The sequence below is a fragment of the Rhinopithecus roxellana genome, chromosome 10, assembly GCF_007565055.1.
Source record: "Rhinopithecus roxellana isolate Shanxi Qingling chromosome 10, ASM756505v1, whole genome shotgun sequence".
NCBI lineage: Eukaryota > Metazoa > Chordata > Mammalia > Primates > Cercopithecidae > Rhinopithecus > Rhinopithecus roxellana.
The window spans coordinates 23,487,464-23,507,265 of record NC_044558.1 but is presented as its reverse complement, the minus strand read 5'-3'; positions in this window follow the sequence as shown (position 1 = coordinate 23,507,265).

Sequence of the window (19,802 nt, the reverse complement as noted above, 5' to 3'; positions counted from 1 at the left end):
TTCTCTCCCTTTCTTCTTTCTCTTCTCTTCTTTCTCTCTCTCTTTCTCTTTCTCTTTTCTCTTTCTTCTTTCTTTCTTTCTTTCTTTCTTTCTTTCTTTCTTCTTTCTTTCTTTCCTTCTTTCTTTCTTTGAGACAGAGTTTTGCTCTTGTTCTCCAGGTTGGAGTGCAATGGCGTGATCTCTGCTCACTGCTACCTCCACCTCCCAGATTCAAGCTATTTTCCTGCCTCAGCCTCCCGAGTAGCTGGGATTACAGCCATGCACCACCATGCGCAGCTAATTTTGTAATTTTAGTAGATACAGGGTTTCTCCATGTTGGTCAGGCTGCTCTCAAACTCCTGACCTGAGGTGATCCACCTACCTCGGCCTCCCAAAGTGCTGGGATTACAGGCGTGAGCCACCACGCCCAGCCAGCCTGGGTTTTTAACCTGGCCTGTTGCTTATTACTTATGAGACTTTGGACAAATTATTTAACCCCTCCATCAATGATATACTGGACCTCATAGGGTTGTTGGACAGATTAAATGAAAGGAAGAAAATAAAGCACATAGGGTTGTTGGACAGATTAAATGAAAGGAAGAAAATAAAGCACATAGTAAGTGCTCAATAAATTTTAGCTATTATATTTTCTCTACAAATACAGCATTTGCCTATTTGGCTTGTTCTTGTGTACATTTAATCTGGGTTTAGGCATTCAAGAGAACTGAAAATATCATAATACTAAATAATCAGATGGCAAAGAATGAATTCATCTTTTAAAAGTACCTGGAGTATAAATTCACATTTTCTTGTAAGAAGAGATACTTACAATCTGGTTTATTTGTTTACTTACTAACACACACTTACTGAGAGTCTACTGCAAGTCAGGCATTGTAGTAGTTTGCTGTTGCTGCAACATATTACCACAAACTTAGTGACTTAAAACAACATATGTTCTGGAGGTCAGAAGTCTAAAACGGATCATCTGGGCTATTCCTTCTGGAGGCTCCAGGGGACAATCTGTTTCTTTGGTTTTTCCAGCTTCTAGAGGCTGCCAGAATTCCGTGGATCATGGCCTGCTTCACTCCAATCTCTGCTTCCACCATCACCTCTCCTCTCCCTTGACTCCATTGTCTCATTGTCTTCTCTGACGCTCTTGCCTGCCCATTATCAGCCTCTCCATATGGATTGTGCTTTCTTACAGCATGGTGCCTCAGGGTAGTCAGACAATGGTGGCTCAGGGCTTCAAAAATGAGTGTTTTTAGCAAGCAAAACAAAGCCTCCAAGCTCTTTTATGCATTCACATTAGAAGTCACATAGCTTTGTATTCCATGTGGAAGTTGAAGAATGAGAAGACATGGACACAGGGAGGGGAACAACGCACCTGGGTCCTGTCGTGGGATGAGGGATGAGGGGAGGGACAAATACCTAATGCATACAGCGCTTAAAACCTAGATGACAGGTTGATAGGTGCAGCAAACCACCATGAAATACATAAAGCTATGTAAGAAACCAGCATGTTCTTCACATATATCCCAGAACTTAAAATAAATAAAAACAAACAAACAAACAAATAAATATAAAAATTGTATTAAAAAATGAAGTCACATAGCTTTATTTCTATACCCTATGGGTTGAAGCAGTCACAGCTCACTCAAATTCCAAGGAAAGGGGCACAGGCCACATCTCTTGATGAAAAGAATGTGAAAGAATGTGCTGTTACATTTTTAAAACATCCCAGTAGAGTTCACAAGCATGAGTTTTTACAGCAGGCACTACATTTCCCTGCCAGTTTACCTGCCTTGGGATGGTAGAGGTCTCTGAAGTTGGTAGTGGTTTCCTGCAGGATTCTAAGTTGGATGGCAGCAGCTCTCCAGCTCTGAGGTAACGAAACTGAAAGCTGGTGGAGAGTTCCCTGAATTTTGCCTTCTCAGGTCTTTCCATCAGTTCTGTGAACACTCAATTTCCTGGGTCAAATTCCTTCTTCTTGAAAATACTTTGAGTGATACCTGTTTTTTCTCCTGGAGCCTGACTGATTCAAGCTCCAAAGTCTGCCCTCCTAACTGCGTCTCGCATTGTTCTAAACCTTTCTGGTGCTCCTGGCTCCTTCACAACCCACACACACTCACACATCCAGCATGCCCTAAGAAGATGACACTGCCTCTTAGTGCTCACAAAAGGAGTGCTAGCTATATGAACCTCAACTATCCTTTCTGTCCAACTGGAACTGTATCTGTCTGTTTTTCCTCTTCTGCTCCATCTGAGAAGAAAAATTCATCAATACTTTTGGGAAAAAGGTAAACTTTTAAATACGATGCACGCACCCTTCATTTATCTTTTCAACCTAATTTTCTGCCATGTCTTTATATGTGCCCATGTTAATTATGGTAGACTAACTGCTTTACCAAATAGACTCATAAAAATAGGTGGAATTATTTCTGCAACAGAAAGAACCAAAGGTCTACAATGGCCTAAACCCTGTGAAAGTTTATTTCTTGCTCAAATAACAATTATAGGCAGGCAAATAATCAGTGGCATACGCCCTTCTCTATGTAGGGACTTAAACTATTAGAGAGGCAACCATTTTCTTCCTTCCCTTTTCCTTCCTTCCTTCCTTCCCTTTTTCTTTCCTTCCTTCCTTCCTTCCTTCCTTCCTTCCTTCCTTCCTTCCTTCCTTCCTTCCTTCCTTCCTTCCTTCCTTCCTTTCCCTCTTTTTCTCTTTCTCTCTTTCTTTCTTTCTGATGGAGTGTTGCTCTGTCACCCAGGCTGGAGTGCAGTGGCGTGATCTAGGCTTACTGCAACCTTCGCCACCCAGGTTCAAGCGATTCTCCTGCCTCAGCCTCCTGAGTACGTGGGATTATAGGCACTTACTACCACGCCCGACTAATTTTTGTATTTTTAGTAGAGACGGGGTTTCACCACATTGGCCAGGCTGATCTCGAAGTCCTAACCTCAGGTGATCCGCCTGCTTTGGCTTCCCAAAGTGCTGGGATTACAGGGGTGAGACACTGCACCTGGTCTGAGGCAAACATTTTCAACATGTGCTTTCCAGACATGCAGAGAGAATGTAAACTAAAAATAAAATCCTTAGCCGCCCAACCAACTGAACAGACCCCCTCTTGTCCAAGGAGACCCTGAGTAAAACTTAAAAACTGAATTCCTGGCCATCACGAAAAGGGAAACGCCAACATGCTTTGTTATCTTCCCCCCTTTTTGGAGTTTAGGCACAACTGAACAGCATTTGTGTTAAATAGAGATCATAAAGCTAACAAAATGGACTTCTTGTCACAATAAGATGCCAAGTTACAAATAGGACCTAAACCACGCAAGAAGAGTTGAGTCACACATTGTTATAGGTCACTGTGACCCAGTGTACTGGAAAACAGTATCTTACATGAAACATTCCTTTTTTGCTGCCTCTGAATTTTTAGACAAAGCTTTATTTCTTTAACCAATTGTAAATTAAACAGTCTCTGAATTTACTTACACCCTGTAAGCACCTGCTTCAAGATATCCCACCTTTTCAGGCTGACCCAGTGTAAATACCTTCCATGTATTGATTTATATATCTTTGCCTGTAACTCCTGCCTCCCTAAAATGTATACGACCAGACTGTAATTCAACTGCCAAGGGTGCACTTTCTCAGGACCTCTTGAAACTGTGTTCTCCAGGCCATGGTAACTCATATTAACTCAGAATAACCTCTTAAAATATTTTAGCCAGGTGTGGTGGCTAACACTCATAACCACAGCACTTTGGGAGGCCATGGCTAGAGGTTAGCTTGAGGCCAGGAGTTTAATGCCCAGTTTGGGCAACACAGCAAGATCCCATCTCTACAAAAAAATTTTAAAAAATAATTAGCTGGGTATGGTAGCACATACCTGCAGTCCTCACTGCTCAGGAGGCTGAAGTGGGAGGATCGCTTGAGCCTGGAGTTTGAGGCTGCAGTGAGCTATGATTATGATCATTCCACTGCACTCCAGCCTGGGTGACAGAGCAAGACCTTGTTTAAGGAAAAGAAGAGAAAAGAAGAGAAGAGAAGAGAAGAGAAGAGAAGAGAAGAGAAGAGAAGAGAAGAGAAGAGAGGAGAGGAGAGGAGAGGAGAGGAGAGGAGAGGAGAGGAGAGGAGAGGAGAGGAGAGGAGAGGAGAGGAGAGGAGAGAGGGAGGGAAGGAAGGAAGGAAGGAAGGAAGGAAGGAAGGAAGAAGGAAGAAGGAAGGAAGGAAGGAAGGAAGGAAGGAAGGGGAAGGAAGGAAGGATGGAAGGAAGGAAGGAAAAGAAAGAAAGAGAAAGAAAGAGAGGAAGAGAGAGAGAGAAAGAAAGAAAGAGAGAAAGAAAGAAAGAAAGAAAGAAGAAAGAAAGAAAGAAAGAAAGAAAGAAAGAAAGAAAGAAAGAAAGAAAGAAAGAAAGAAAGAAATTTTTTTATTTGCACCCTCCATTAATGGGGGAAAGCATACAGAGGGTATACGTGAGAGACTTTTATGGGTTAGCCTTGGACATGGTACATATCACTTCTGCTCCCATTCCACTAGCTAGAATTCAGTCACAAGGCTACATCTAGCTGCAAGGGAGGCTGGGAAACATCATCTAACTGTGTGCCCAGAAAGAAGACAAAATGAGTTTTGGTGAATGGCCAGCTAGCAGTCTGTGCCATTGTGCTTTACACCTTGGCATGCTTATTTAATTTTCCTATAGTTCAGCTTCGTCATTTCAAAGTTGAGGATCATCGTGGCACCTCCTTTGTAGGACTATTGTAAAGATTAATTATGTTAGTACTGTAAAGACCTTAGAACATTGCCTGGCTTTTTGTAAGCATCCCATCAAAGTTATCTACTATTGTTATTATTCTTGTAATCCTTAGAGACTCAGCTTCGATATTACTTCCTTACTTCCATGAAATATCTATCCTTTGATATTACTTTCCATGAAATCTTTCTTCTCCTTTTCCCCTCCGGCCCATTCTCTCTAGCAGAATTACATTGTATTGTAGCTGTCTGTTTTCTGGTTGGTCCCTCCCTTACATGCTTCTTGAGGACAAGGATTGTGTTTAGTTATGTTTTAAGTAACTAGCATAGTTACTGGCATATGATAGGTACTCACTAAATATTTGTTGAGGGAGGAAAGGAGAAAATGATAAAGGCAGGAAGGAAAGCCACAAAGTGGATCAGTATCTTGTCGTGGGGAGATCTGTGAAATTGGATTGCAGTCACCCTCTTCCAGGTCCCAGAGGGTCACTTGGTACTGAAGTCTCACCAGCCTAGGGACCAAGACTGCCTGCCCTTCATGCCCTGTGTGAGACACTGCTTGTGCACTGCCTCACATCCTCTCAACCTGTCTTTGCTCCAGCCCCTGCTGCAGTACCCAGCACCCAGAGAAGCGAATCTACATTCCCTCACCTTGTAACTGAGTCTTTCAACTTTGAAATGCATTTGAAAACTTTTTTCCTCTTTCTAGTCTTAAGATGTAACTTGAAACAGACTGTAGCAACTGTCTTTTCCTTAGTCTTAAAATATAGCCTTGAAATGTACTTTGAAACTCTGCTTCCTTCTCTTTCCTACCAGACACTCCCTTGCACCACGGACACTTATCTAACTGTGTACTTGTTAGTAAATTCCAGGGGCTGATTTTATAGAACAGCCAGGCAAGGAGACTCAGCTGCAGAATTCTCCCCAACTTAGAAATTATCTCATGACAGACATCTATAACCTGGCTGCAACTGAGATGGCACCAGCCAGCACTCCAAGTGGACAATAACTCAAAATAGCCCTTAGAAGAAGACATGCAGACCTGTATTCTGTGTTACCCTGGCATGGTTCTCCTACCAAGTCTCCCCCTTTTATTTTTTATTTATTTTTAATATAATTTTTGAAATAGGGTCTCTCTCTATTGCTCAGGCTGGAGTGCAGTGGTGTGAACACAGCTCACTGCAGCCTCAACTCCCAGGCTCAAGCAATCCTCCCAACTCTCAGCCTCCAGAGTAGCTGGGACTACAGGTGTGCACCACCATATCTGGCTAATTTTTTTGTATTTTTTGCAGAGCTGGGTTTTCACCATGTTGCCCAGGCTAGTTTCAAACTCCTGGGTTCAAGCAATCGGACAGCCTGGGCCTCACAAAGTGCTGGGATTACAGGCATGAGCCACTGCGCCTGGCCAAGTCTCTCCCTTTAAAAATCCCTTTCTTCAGTCTAACACTTGAAATGGTCTTTTGGAGGCATAAGCCTGGTCATTTCCCAATTGCTAGCATTTGAATAAAGTTGCTTTCCTTTTAGTGCTTTTCCTATTTTGGCTCTCAAGTCACGAGCAGCCGGACTTGCATTCGGTTACAACGTGGCTGCCCTGCATCTCATTCTGCCCTGAGGCTGCTCTTGCTCAGCTTCCTTGGACAGTGTTAGAAATGTATTTTGACTGTCACATATGCAAGTATGCAAGTGCAAGGGAGTTGGCATCTCATGGGGCAATTTAATCACTGCAGGACATGAACTAGTGGATAAATATTCGTCTCTTCTGACTCTTGAGCAGATGATTCTGAAAGGGTGATGAACTCATCCTGGCTTTCCACGGATCTGAGTTTTCTCTGAGTTAGCACTGGAAATCCCATGCTGCTATTGGTTACCCGAATTCTGAAATGCATTCTGCAGGACTTCTTAGGGGGTCCCAGTGAGACCAAGTTCCAGTTTCCCACAGCTTAATAGCACACATTGTTTTGCCTTTCCTGCATTTCTGGGATTACTTCCCATTACATACTGTCTTCACACAAGCTTGTGTCTTCAGCTCTATTTTCTACGGGGAATCTAGCTGGTCTTTGAATTGGGCAGTGCTGAGCTTATCTGTGCAGTAATGAGTGTTTCCAACTTTAGGAAATTTAAAAAGACAGAGGCAAGTGAAATAAGTCAGGGCCCCAAACAGTCAAATTATCACTTTCCTGATGTTACAAAATTACTCTGGAAGGTATGGCACTGTTCAAAGATAGTACAATGAAATATTTATTATAAGGTTTAATTGCTTGAACAGCCAGATATAGAAAGGACTGCAGACAAGTCAGGAGACTTAACTTTTAGTCCCACTTCTAGTATTTAAAATCCTATGTGACCTTTGACACCCTTCTCCTTGTGCCTCAGTTTCTTCATCTACAAAATTCTTGGCTGCTACTCCACTAAGATTAAGTGTACAGAATTGGGAAGTTAAGCTAGATTTTGCTTTTACCAGTTGTTCTATCGTGGCTGGTGCAATTATACATGATGGGCAGAGGCTTGTGGGGTGTCAGGGGCCTTGTGCCTTCCTAGCGCCACTAGGGTCAATATGCCTGGTGGCCTGTTTCATGTGCATTTTACTAGTTGAGCACATATTGAAGAAAAATTTTATATATGGGTCATAGTGGACCATGAGAAACTCCCAACTTATTTCTCTGATAGCATTCTTTTCTTCTTTTTTTTGAGACAGAGTCTTGCTCTGTTGTCCAGGCCGGAGTGCAGTGGCATGATTTTGGCTCACTGCAACCTCTGCCTCCCTGGTTCAAGCAATTCTCCTGCTTCAGCCTCCCAAGTAGCTGGGATTACAGGCATGTGCCACCACGCCTGGCTACTTTTTTAGTATTTTTAGTAGAGATGGGGTTTCACCATGTTGACCAGGCTGGTCTCCAACTCCTGACCTCAAGCGATCCACTCACCTCTGCCTCCCAGAGTGCTGGGATTATAGGCATGAGCCACTGCACCCAGACCCCTGACAACATTCTCGAGATTTAACAGTCTCAAATCTTCTTTCCACAGTGCCAACTAGACAAGATTTCAGGGCCAAGAATATTTGGCTCTGAGATGTAAGAAAGGTCTTCCTAATTACTGTAGAACTTGAGGTCATGACTATCACAGCCAGTGGGGTGATGCTCCTACCTGCTTGTAAGAGCCAGTTGCTAAATATTCAGGAATGTTTCAAGTCGAACAACCACTGGTAGCTTGAAGTCAGTCATGGGGAGAGTATTGACACCACAGAAATCGATAGATACTACAAATCCATGTTCTCTCCACACCCACCCCTCCCTGAGCCAGTTTACTGGCAATTCCCCGCATCCAGCTCTTAACACTGGAAGTTTTTCATCCAGGACTATGGCTAAATTAAATATGTGTGCCTTTAAAATAATTTTTTTCCCTGCTTTTTGGTTTGTGGATACAAAGAGCAGAGTCATTAAAACTTGTTTTTCTCTCCACCTCAACAGTGGCTTTCTTTATAGATTCTATGAATCTGAAAGATATAAGTTCCACCAGAGATCTTGGCAGGGTTCCACAGCCCCAAGCTCTGCAGGTTCTGACAAAGGATAGGCTGGGGCCCTGCCAGGAAAACTCACAGAACCACATCGAGGTGTTTGTGCTGCTGCTTCAGGAGAGTTTGTCCTCAAGACAAATAGGAGTTTGTCTATTTGGGGACTTTGGAATTTTTTTTTTTTTTTTTTTTTTTTTTTTTTTAGGATTTTAGAAGCCTGTTCTGTTACTTGGTAATTGTGTTACTGGACAAGTTAGTTAACCTCGTTGAGCCTGGGAAGTAATTCCAGGAAAGCAGGGAAAGACAAAACAGTGTGTGTTATTAAGCTGTGGGAAACTGGGACTTGATCTCACTGGGACTCTCTAAGGAGTCCTGCAGAATGCATTTCGGAATTAGGATAACCAACAGCAACATGGGATTTCCAGTGTTAACCCAGGGAAAACTCAGGTCCCTGGAAAGCCAGGATGAGTTCATCACCCTTTCAGAATCATCTGCTTAAGTGTCGGAAGAGGGGAACATTTATCCACTAGTTCATGTCCTGCAGTGGTTAAGTTGCCCCATGAGATGCTGACTCCCTTGCACTTGCATACTTGCATATTTTCAAGTATGCTGCACATGCTTGAGACAGGATCTCACTCTGTTGCCCAGGTTGGAGTGCTCTGGCTTGATCACCGCTCACTGCAGCCTCAACCACCCAGGCTCAAGTGATCTTTCCACCTCAGCCTCCCGAGTAGGTGGGACCACAGGCATGCACCACCATGCCTGCCTAACTTAAAAACATTTTTGTAGAGATGGAGTCTCACTATGTTGCCCAGCCTGGTCTCAAACTCCTGAACTCAAATGATTTTCCCACATTGGCCTCCCAGACTGCTAGGATTGCAGCCATGAGCCACTATGCCCAGCCAATCTTGCGGAGCTTCCCTTATATGTGGAATGGATGAGACACACTTCAGAGGGTTTATGGGTTTGTCACGAAGCTCAGGGAGTTTAAGCCTCAAGACACCTCACTTGTACAGGCTCCTCACAAGAGGGCTTTAGGCATGCTGTATTTGTAATTTTCTAGTCTAAAGACCCCTGCCTTCTTCCCAAAATGTGTCATCTTCAGGGCTGCACAAATCTTGGATCAGCTCCTGCTTTTCAGGATGAATCATGTGTAAAGCACTTACTCCTGAGTCTGGCCCATTGTAGGAGCCTCAGAAATACTCCTTGCTGTTGTCAGTGGAGATACTTTCCCTCCATTATCACATATCCGCATGTTCTTTCTCTCACTGCCTAAATGTCAATGCCCATCCACGTCTACTCACAGTTTGCTTCTTTTCCTGTAATGTCAGTTTCTTGCCAATCACTCCCCACTTGCCATTTTGTCAGTGCATCTGCACTTCCTCACTGTGTCCTTTTTCATGATGGGAAAACAATGTCTAGCAATTATGTTCTTCACAGAAGTGATGTGACAGCAAAGAGAGATCATAAATGAATCGCCTGAAGGTCGTTGGTGTGAGAGGGAAACCAAAGTCATATTAATACTTAACAAAACATCCAACAGGACAGGAAAACAAAAGGTAATTGAGGCAAAGCTATGATGTTTTGCCAGTTGTTAATATAAGAGGCCAATTGTCAGCTGACTGTGAGGCAAAGATGCTTCCTTTAAGAGCATGTGTAATATGTATCTCAGAATTATCAAAGGGCTCTAAGTCACCCTAATAATGGGGTCTGTGCCACAAACAGAGAGAATGCAACCCACGTTTTGTCTTAAAAGACATAGCAAATTGCACTGCAGCTGTAACGAGAATCTCAGAGACATTTGCGTTAACTTGGGATGAGTGAAGGGGGTAGGTAGAGTGTCTGTGTGCCTCACATGGCACTTCTTCCTTGACCTGTAAGAAAGGAATTTGACGGCTAGGCACAGTGGCTCATGCCTGTAATCCCAGCACTTTGGGAGGCTAAGGCAGGTGGATTACAAAGTCAAGAGTTCAAGATCAGCCTGGCCAACACAGTGAAACCCCGTCTCTACTAAAAGTACACACGCACACACAAAAATTAGCCAGGCATGGTGGCAGGTGCCTGTAGTCCTAGCTACTTGGGGGACTGAGGCAGGAGAATGGTGTGAACCTGGGAGGCGGAGCTTGCAGTGAGCTGAGATCACGCCACTGCACTCCAGCCTGGGAGACATAGCAAAACTCTGTCTTAAAAAAAAAAAAGAAGAAGAAAGAAAAGAAAAGAAGTTGACTTATGTACACTTAGGTGCAGCCATCACTGAAGGCTTGTGGTGCAAGGTGCTATGGATGGTGAAGAGTAAAACCAGGTCTCCTTCCTATTATGCTGTGCTGGAAGCTTCCTCGGCAAGTAGAGGGAGTGTGGCCTTTGGGATCAGGTGAATCTGGTGGAATCCTGGCTCTGTGCCATCTAATCATCATATATGATTTAGATGTTTATGTAACCTTCTTGAGCCTCAAGTTTCCTCATCTGTAAAATGGTAATAATACTGACCATCTTACAGGATCACAGAGAGGATTAAATGGGGGGAAAAAAAGAGAAAGTGTCGGAAACATAGCAAGTTCTTAATAAATATTAACTTTCTTACCCGCTTCTGGAGGCATAGAATCTTAGTACAATCTTGGTACTCTCAGAAACGTTTATGTAGCTCATCTGAATCTTATTTTTTTAGTAGTCGAAACATTTTGTCTTAATACAGAAGCAATAAATATTTGTAGCACAAGAATTAGAATATTTATTTATTTATTTATTTATTTATTTTTGAAACCAAGTCTCACTCTGTTGCACAGACTAGAGTTCAGTGGCACAATCTCAGCTCACTGCAACCTCCACCTCCCAGGTTTAAGGGATTCTCCTGCCTCAGCCTCCTGAACAGCTGAGATTACAGGCGTGCACCACCACTCTTGGCTAATTTTTTGTATCTTTAATAGAGACAGGGTTTCACCATGTTGGCCAGGCTGGTCTTGAACTCCTGACCTCAAGTGATCCACCCGCTTTGGCCTCCCAAAGGGCTGGAATTACAGGCATGAGCCACCGCACCTGGTAATAATTAGAATATTTACATAAGGAAAAAATTCAAAAATACATATAACTCTAATACATTAGCACCCTTGGCTGTATCCTTCCAGACACTTTTATGTCTGTAAATACATACATATTATTAAAAATATAATTATACAATACATATTATTTCATAACCCGCTTTGTTTTGATATGTTACATCATTATGGTGAAACTTTGAAAAAACCTCTCTCATGACAAGGCCAGCTAACAATTTTTCCTTGTTATGGGAAGCAGTTTCGATTAACACGCTGTGACAACTGTCTATTATTAAGTAAGTTACAACAAAATTTTGGTTTCCCTTTCCCAGAGGAAGGCCACATAGCTGCTATAAGGGACAAGTGCCAGTAATATCTTCAAATCCTCTTTTTGAAGTGCCTTTGTTTAAAAATCATGCATTTTCTTTTAAGAGTTTTATAAAATCTAGGAGGAAACTTATCCTTTTGTATTTAGAAAAAGGCAAAAGGGATTTCTGATTGGATATTGTTATGGGTCCATGACTTCTGCTGCAGAGAAGGTAAAAACAAAAGGTAAAATACTTCTACCCTGTATAATTCACCTTGCTGGAAAAAAAACAACTGGATTGGCTTGACAGGGGCTTAGACAGGTGACTAGGTTACTGTCTGGTTGGTTGAGAGACGGAAGCAGTACAGAATCACAAAGGTGTGAGGTGGGCAACAGGCCACTGGTTCATCATAGTAGGACCTCAAACCAATGTCTAGTCCATGAATGTTTATATATGGGTTGGTATATGAAGGTGGATATTTGCAAACAAATACTTAGTTTTAGTGTCAAGGTTTTTCTTCCTAATTAATGAAAAGGGACTGTATGTTTTCAAGTTCTGTAGGCCTAACTAGAAAGAAAAGAGTTCAGGATTTCAGATTGTGGTAATTTTACAGGATGTAGGTATATCTTTACCAAAACACACATGGCTATGCACATGTTCAAGCATCTTGTTATAAGAAGGGTGTGGTATAAGTGGAGAAATTGCTTCTGTTATTCTTGTGAGGCAGTGTAACTTAGTGGTTAGAAGCACTGATTGAAGAGCAAGACTACCTCGTCTTGAATTCAGCTTCACCAACTGTTAGCTGGGCAATCTTGGGCAAGTTAGTTACTGTTTCTGAGTCTCTATTTTCCCACCTATATACTGGGTATAATAGTAGTTGCTGCTATTAATAAGCATATCCACCTCTTAGGGTTGTTGAAGGATTTAAAAGGATTTAAAAAATATTTTAGAAAGTAATAACCTTCAGCATTTAGAACAGTGCCTAGTATATAATAAGAAGTATGTGTTAGCTATTGCCACTTTATTGCAGTTTTAATAGGTCAGTCCAACAGAACTGGCAATTTCCTGAGTGATACTTTTTTTTTTTTTTCCTGAGACATAGTCTTGCTCTGTTGCCCAGGCTGGAGTGCAGTGGTGTGATCTCAGCTCACTGCAACCTCTACCTCCTGGGTTCAAGCCATTCACCTGCCTCAACCTCCAGGGTAGTTGGGATTACAAGCACGCGCCAATATGCCCAGCTAATTATTGTATTTTTAGTAGAGATGGGGGTTTCACCATGTTGTCCAGGCTGGTCTCCAACTCCTGACCCCAAGTGATCTGCCCACCTCAGCCTCCCAAAGTGCTGGGATTACAGGTGTGAGCCACTGTGCTAGGCTTCTGAGTGACACTTTTAATTCATTCATTACTCAAACAACACAGGGTATCTTGGATGTCTATATATGGTTAGGCACTATGCTAGGCTCTGGGCAACTAAAAAAAAATGCCAATATTCTATATCCTTGAAAAGTAAAAACTGACTATTCATGTCTTCTCAAGAAGCTTTGTGGCCAGGTGCGGTGGCTCACGCCTGTAATCCCAGTACTTTGGGAGGCCGAGGCAGGCGGATCACGAGGTCAGGAGATGGAGACCATCCTGGCTAAGACAGTGAAACCCTGTCTCTACTAAAAATACAAAAACAACAACAAAAAATTAGCCAGGCGTGGTGGCGGGTGCCTGTAGTCATAGCTACTGGGGAGGCTGAGGCAGGAGAATGGCGTAAACCTGGGAGGTGGAGCTTGCAATGAGCCGAGATTGCGCCACTGCACTCCAGCCTGGGTGACAGAGCGAGACTCTGTCTCAAAAAAAAAGAAAAAAAGAAAAAGAAGCTTTGTGACTGAGGTTATGAAGGTCCTTTTATCTAGAGTAGGCTTCCTGGAAGCAGTACCAGACTGGCTCACCTGCAAAGGACTCAGTCACTTATCAGGAATGAGTGATGCGCAGAGCATGTGGGGATTCCATAACACCAACTCTTCCTGAACATGCACTTTGGTCAAACCTGCCACTGTCAGAGCTGCCGACGCTGGCAGTGGATGGGGGCATCAGGACAGGGCTTGGGGTGGGAGCCTGCAGTTCCTGGAATTTGCCCTGCTGGCCTCACACTAGGTGACTTTATCCTACTTCCCAGAAACTTTCCCCCAGCTAGTCTAAAGTCAGGATGAAGCTACAAATTATTTGCTCTGAAAATTCTATTCTAGAGTTAATTTCCTGTACATGTTACATGGTATGCACTATTAGAAGGGCCAAGGGGCCCCTGCAGTGCACTCTTTTTCATTTTCTGTAAAAGGGATTCGTGGGACTCTTTCATCTTCCATTAACGATGAGAATGTGGAAAGGGGAGAGTAGGGTAAGAGAACTAATAATTATTGAGCACTTACTCTGTGCCAGGAACATATATAAAGTTTTTGGAGGAACTGAAACGAAAGTCTGAGAGGCCAGGGGCCATGTTTTTGTCGATAAATCTATCACAGCAATGAGCACGCTACTTTGTATATAGTTGGTGGTCCATGTTGTTGAACGATGTGATTATACACATGTTGTCTTGTTATCTGTACATATCTACCACCTATCTATCTATGTATCATCTACTTGTCTATCACTTATTGAATCTTAGCTAAAGCTAATGCTATTTAAAATTACAATTGCCTTGGTCTCAGTTGAATACCATCCCATAATTTCTATGTGAAACAATTGATTCTGTGTTTTCTATTTCTTAATTGCAGAATTAACTAATTTATTATTCAAGTCCTTTGAACTTAAAGATGTTTTCAGTAGTGTGGATTGAATATATCTATGGGTTTGATGAAATTAATTTTTTTTTTATGATACGGATTTTCACTCTTGTTTCCCAGGCTGGAGTGCAGTGGCACAATCTTGGCTCACTGCAACCTCTGCCTCCTGGGTTCAAGCGATTCTCCTGCCTCAGCCTCCTAAGTAGCTGGGATTACAGGCACCCGCCACCACGCTTAGCTAATTTTTTTTTATTTTTAGTAGAGACAGAGTTTCACCGTGTTGGCCAGGCTGGTCTCGATGTCCCGACCTCAGGTGATCCCCCCACCTCAGCCTCCCAAAGTGCAGGGATGACAGGCATGAGCCACTGCACCCAGCTGAAAGTAACTTTTTATTTGTGATCATTACATTGCCCTTATTTCCATTATGGATAAAACAGAACTCCTCTCTCTTCTTGTGGTAAAATTTTGGCATTGAGCAGTTGAAGATGAAGGATGCGTCTTGGTAAGTTGAAAGAGGAGAGAGAGCATGTGGCCAGGGAAGTCACAGTGGGCAATAGATTGGCATCCCAGCATTCACCCCTCTCTATCATTCTTAGGTATTTCAGATCAGAATCAAGAGGAACTAATTGAAGAGATCATCTTCTGGGAATTGTTTGTGCCTTGTAACACTTTAAAAATGCATTAGCGCAGTGATTTCCGAAGTTCAGCCATTTGTGTATTGCCTTCACGATTTTTGCTATACCTTTGAATCACCTGTACTTGTATTGACTTGAGTGTTTAATCATCTCACTTTCTTAAAATTAAATACTTTTCTTTTTTGGGAAGGAGACCTTGTATTATTATTTTTTAAAAATCTCTTTTTCCACATGTTCTAATTATATCATTACTATTAAATTGAAGACAGGTATCACTTGTTAAAAACTGAATGCAACTGTAAAATTCAATCCAAGAAAAACAAAGAAAATGTTAGACAAAATTTTAGCTAAGCCTTGTTTTTCTTGGACTTGAAGCCTAAGTTGTGCTCCCTGTCAGAGGGTTGCTAAAAGACCAGCAGCAAACTGAGAGTTTACCTTAGAGGTAATCAGAAGGAAAAAAAAAATTTTAAGGGAAATAACTTTCTCCCCATATAATTCTTTGTATTTTAATGCCTCATTGAGCCACTATAATACTATGGAAGATTATATCATCTTCCATAATATACATTATCTCACACATGGCAAAACACTTCACAGGAAGATAAACTGACATCTCATGATTTTGACCTTCACCACATATGCAAGTTTTTTGTTAGAAATATCATTCATGAAAAATGGATGAAGTAGTCTTCCAGGCAGAAGTTTGTACATTTCAATTTAATGTCTCTGGTAAGGATTTTCCAGTTAAAAGCACATTGCCCACAATGTTTCATCTTCTCTTTAACACTGAAAAGGAGAGGAAGGGCCTTATACTATCAAAGTCAACAGAGGTAAGGGACCAATGGCCTATCAGAGTCCTAATATCACTTACTGTTTTCAAAGGAGGACATCTTTCCTAGTGGCATCTACCATCTCTTGGGGAGAAGAGGAGGAATGGTTAGATTGACCTCTTCCAGACATCTGCTCATGGTCCTGATGTGGTTTCTGACTTAGAGGGTTTTTCTTAGAGGTCTTCTAAGCTGTCCTCTACAGCTGTCAGGGCGTTCTCCAGATGGGGCCTGGTAGCAGTCCTTGAATTGACTCAGGTCCCACATCTCCCTGCAGTTCATTTATGCTTCAGATCAAGGGCCATGGATATTCACTTGATAAAGGATGACAGATTAGTCACAGCTAGATGCTGAAAGTGGAGTTGCATTAAATGCACATTTAGCTTGCATGAGGGAGAGCACAAATTGGAAACTTATCAAAATTGCCATGGTGGGTCTCTATCAAGGCTTCTTTGGAGGCTGCCCTCAGATCTATTATCTCTGGAAATTCTTGAAGACTTTTAAAAATACAATGACATCTCATCTTTTCTTAAATTCTGTCTAGTGGACAATTTGTGAGGGGTGTATGTGGGAATCTGCAATTGAATTCTTCCTCAGGTGCGGTGAGTTGGACCTCATTCTAACTCCACTGTCTTATCATCATCAGAATCCCAGTGGGAGTTTCCCTTCCTCAGAAGACTGAAACTTCTCCTGTGCTGGTAATACCAGGCACCCTACATAGCTCCAGTCTATTACCTCAAGGGAACACAAATGCACACTCTTACAATATATATTTATACCTGACCTCGTAAATATGACAGATAAGAATCAGAAATGTTGTTTTACTTAAATGGGCTTGTCAGTAGATTGATAGTATATCGTATTCCAAGGAAATGCTTTTTAGATATAATTTTAGGTACAAACTGTGGATTTTCCTTCATGTACAAAAATTAAAACTTTGATCACACACTAGTAGAAATAACAGCAGTAAGAGTTTTTTAATTTTAATTGTATTTATTAAACAAATAGGAAGCACTGTACACTTTCTAATTGTTCTAAGTTGCTTTATAATTATTAGTTCACTTCAACTCTACTACAACCTTACGAGCACCTACTATGTGACTGTAAAGCACTGTATTTTATTACATTAGCTCTTATTCTTACAATCTTTCTTGAAAGTAGTTAGTACTCCCATTGTTATAAATGATCACTCTTCAGAAACAGGAGGGACCCTCAACCAAATTTGATTTGGATGGCAAAACTGATGATGCCACACATCCACCTCACATGGGTATGAAAACTATTATTTGTATAACGAGGTTTTCTGGAGATAGTAGGGTGGCTCCCAAGCAGATCAAAGAAATGGCTTGAGAGAGAGCACAGAAAAGAGATTGACTTAGGGTTTGTTTTTTTTGTTTGTTTTGTTCTGTCTTGTTGGTGTTTGGGGTGGGGCCAGGGTGAGGGTTCCCACGCATGGATTGAATTACCCATGCAACTTCCCAGCAGCAAAGGAGGAAATACCCTGGCTTTCTTTTCAGTTCTCCCAGATGTGGACAGATGAGGAAGAGGGAGGGGTGAAGCTTAAAAGCTGGCAGTAGTCAAAAGTCAAAAAATGGAGTCAGATTCCTTATTATATCTATTTTACCAATGAAGAAACTGAGATTCTAGGATATCATGTGTTGTATTAGGCATGACTTTAGTGCAGTACTTCTCTGTGTAACTTAGCCCCACACTGCACTGTACTGTGGTCTTGGAGAAACAGAACCAATAGGAAATACACACACACACACACACACACACACACACACACACACACACACGCACACAGTGATTTACTATAAGGAATTAGCTCACATGATTAAGGAGCCTGAGAAGTCCAAGACCTGCATTGAGTAAAACAGAGACCTGGGGGAGTTAATGGTATAAGTTCCAGTCAGAGTCCAAAGGCAGCAGAAAATTGATGTCCCAGCTTGAAGACAGTCAGGCAAAGAGAAATAATTCTTTCTTACTCAATCTTTGAATCTATTCAGGCCTTCAGTGAATTGGATGAGGCCCACCCACATTGGGGATGGCCATCTGCTTTACTCAGTCTACCTATTCAAGTGTTAATCTCATCCAGAAACACCCTCACAGACACACCCAGCAGTATTACTCAACCAAATATCTGGGTATTTCATGATCCATACAAGTTGATATATGCAATTAACCATCACAGTATCCACTTTGAAAATGCACATCCCTGATTATTGAAGGGAAGTATGAGGCAGAGGAAATCCTAAACACCACTGCAAATCTACATATTCCAGAGAGACTATGAAAGCAATGTAGCTTGGCATGGTGGAAGGAGCATGGCCTTTGGGATCAGACAGATTTGGTTATAATTTGGCTTTGCCATTTATTGGCTGTGTTGTCTTGGAAAATTGCTTAGCCTTACTGAGTCTTAGTGATACAGAACATCTTCAGTGACATGCAAATTTATAAAATATGCCATTCTATTTTGGGGGGCTCCTTTGGAAGGCTGTTTCTTAAATAATGACATTTCCCTATATTAGGTTTGGTCTGTATACATAGTCTCCACTGGTATACCAAGGCAAGTTACCAGGAATTCCAATGTGTAGGGACACAGCTGGTCATCTGGAACAAATATTAGAAGGGATTTTGGAGAACAGAAGTTAGATCCAGGGGCAATAAAGTCCAGACTCTTCACAAGAGACAAGACGAAGACTATGCTCTGCCTATTTAGGAATCCACAGGACACTGGGAGCTACCCCAAGTCAAGAGAAAGTTCAAGTACCCAAGACATTGATTGACTACTGGCAATAGTTTTTCGCACAATCCTGGGATTTGCTGCCTAAATGTTGTTTCAGTCTTATCCCAGGAGAGCTCAATTCTACGGAGACTGGCTCCACAGCCTACCACGTTAGCAAGCCCAAAAGTGAATGTATCTTTTGTAATTTTTCCAGCAAAAATTCCAGGGCTGACTCTGATTGATCCAAATTTGGTCACCCATCCATGAATCAATTGCTCTGACTCTAATTTACCAGGCCTGAGTCACTGATCTGTCTGCCCCAGCTGTCTTGTGGTCAGCTCACCTGAACTGCATGGACTGAGAGCATGGAGAATAGACACCCAAGAAAAACTGAAGCACTGTTACTAAAAAAGTGAGGAAGTGATGCTGAGTAGGCAAAACAGCAGATTTTCATTACAGGAAAGGTCACCAAAATGTAACCTCACTCATTTCTTCTGTATTTGTAACTCTGTGTGAACTTAGTGCCTGCCCCAAGGGTAGCATTTACTTAGATTGTGATGAGAATAGAGACCCTGGATTTGTGCAGTGCTCCGTCTTCCCCCCTCTCTTTCTGCTACCACGATTTCTTCAACTTCTGGTTGTATCAGATTTCAGCTAAGGGAGAGGAGACATGACTTAACGCACAGGCTTCCATAAGATTCCACACTGGGACTTCAGATAGGCCACACTACTGGTGAGTCCCAGCACACAGATCCTAGAGCCAAGGTCCTCATGCTGTTGATTCAGAACTTCCAGACATACGTGTACTTCCTCTGACAGGGAAGGCTGCTACTAACTACATCTTCTGAATTGGTTCATATTTATCATAGATCATGTGTACCACTGGTAACAATAGTCATTGTTCAGTGAATGTTTACAAGTGAGAACACTGCTTATTCATAAGCTTGAAATTATCTGTGAATTTGGGAATGTGTGCCAGACATAAGCTGACCAGACATACTTATTGGTCATTAATCAACAGGGTTTTATTTCCTTATCCCTATGTTTGACTGAGACAAATTCCTTTCCCTACACCACTCAAATGTGGATACAGAAGTCTTCTCCCTTTCCTATTTATAACCTCAAAACGTTGCAATTTGGACTGGAGGTAAGGAGGAGATTAAGAATTTACAAACTACTTGTTGAATCCCCTTGTCCCCTCCACTCCTGATTTTTCCCTGTGTCTTGTCTAAAAATCACAGAGTACCTTGATCACACTGTGACACAAACAGCT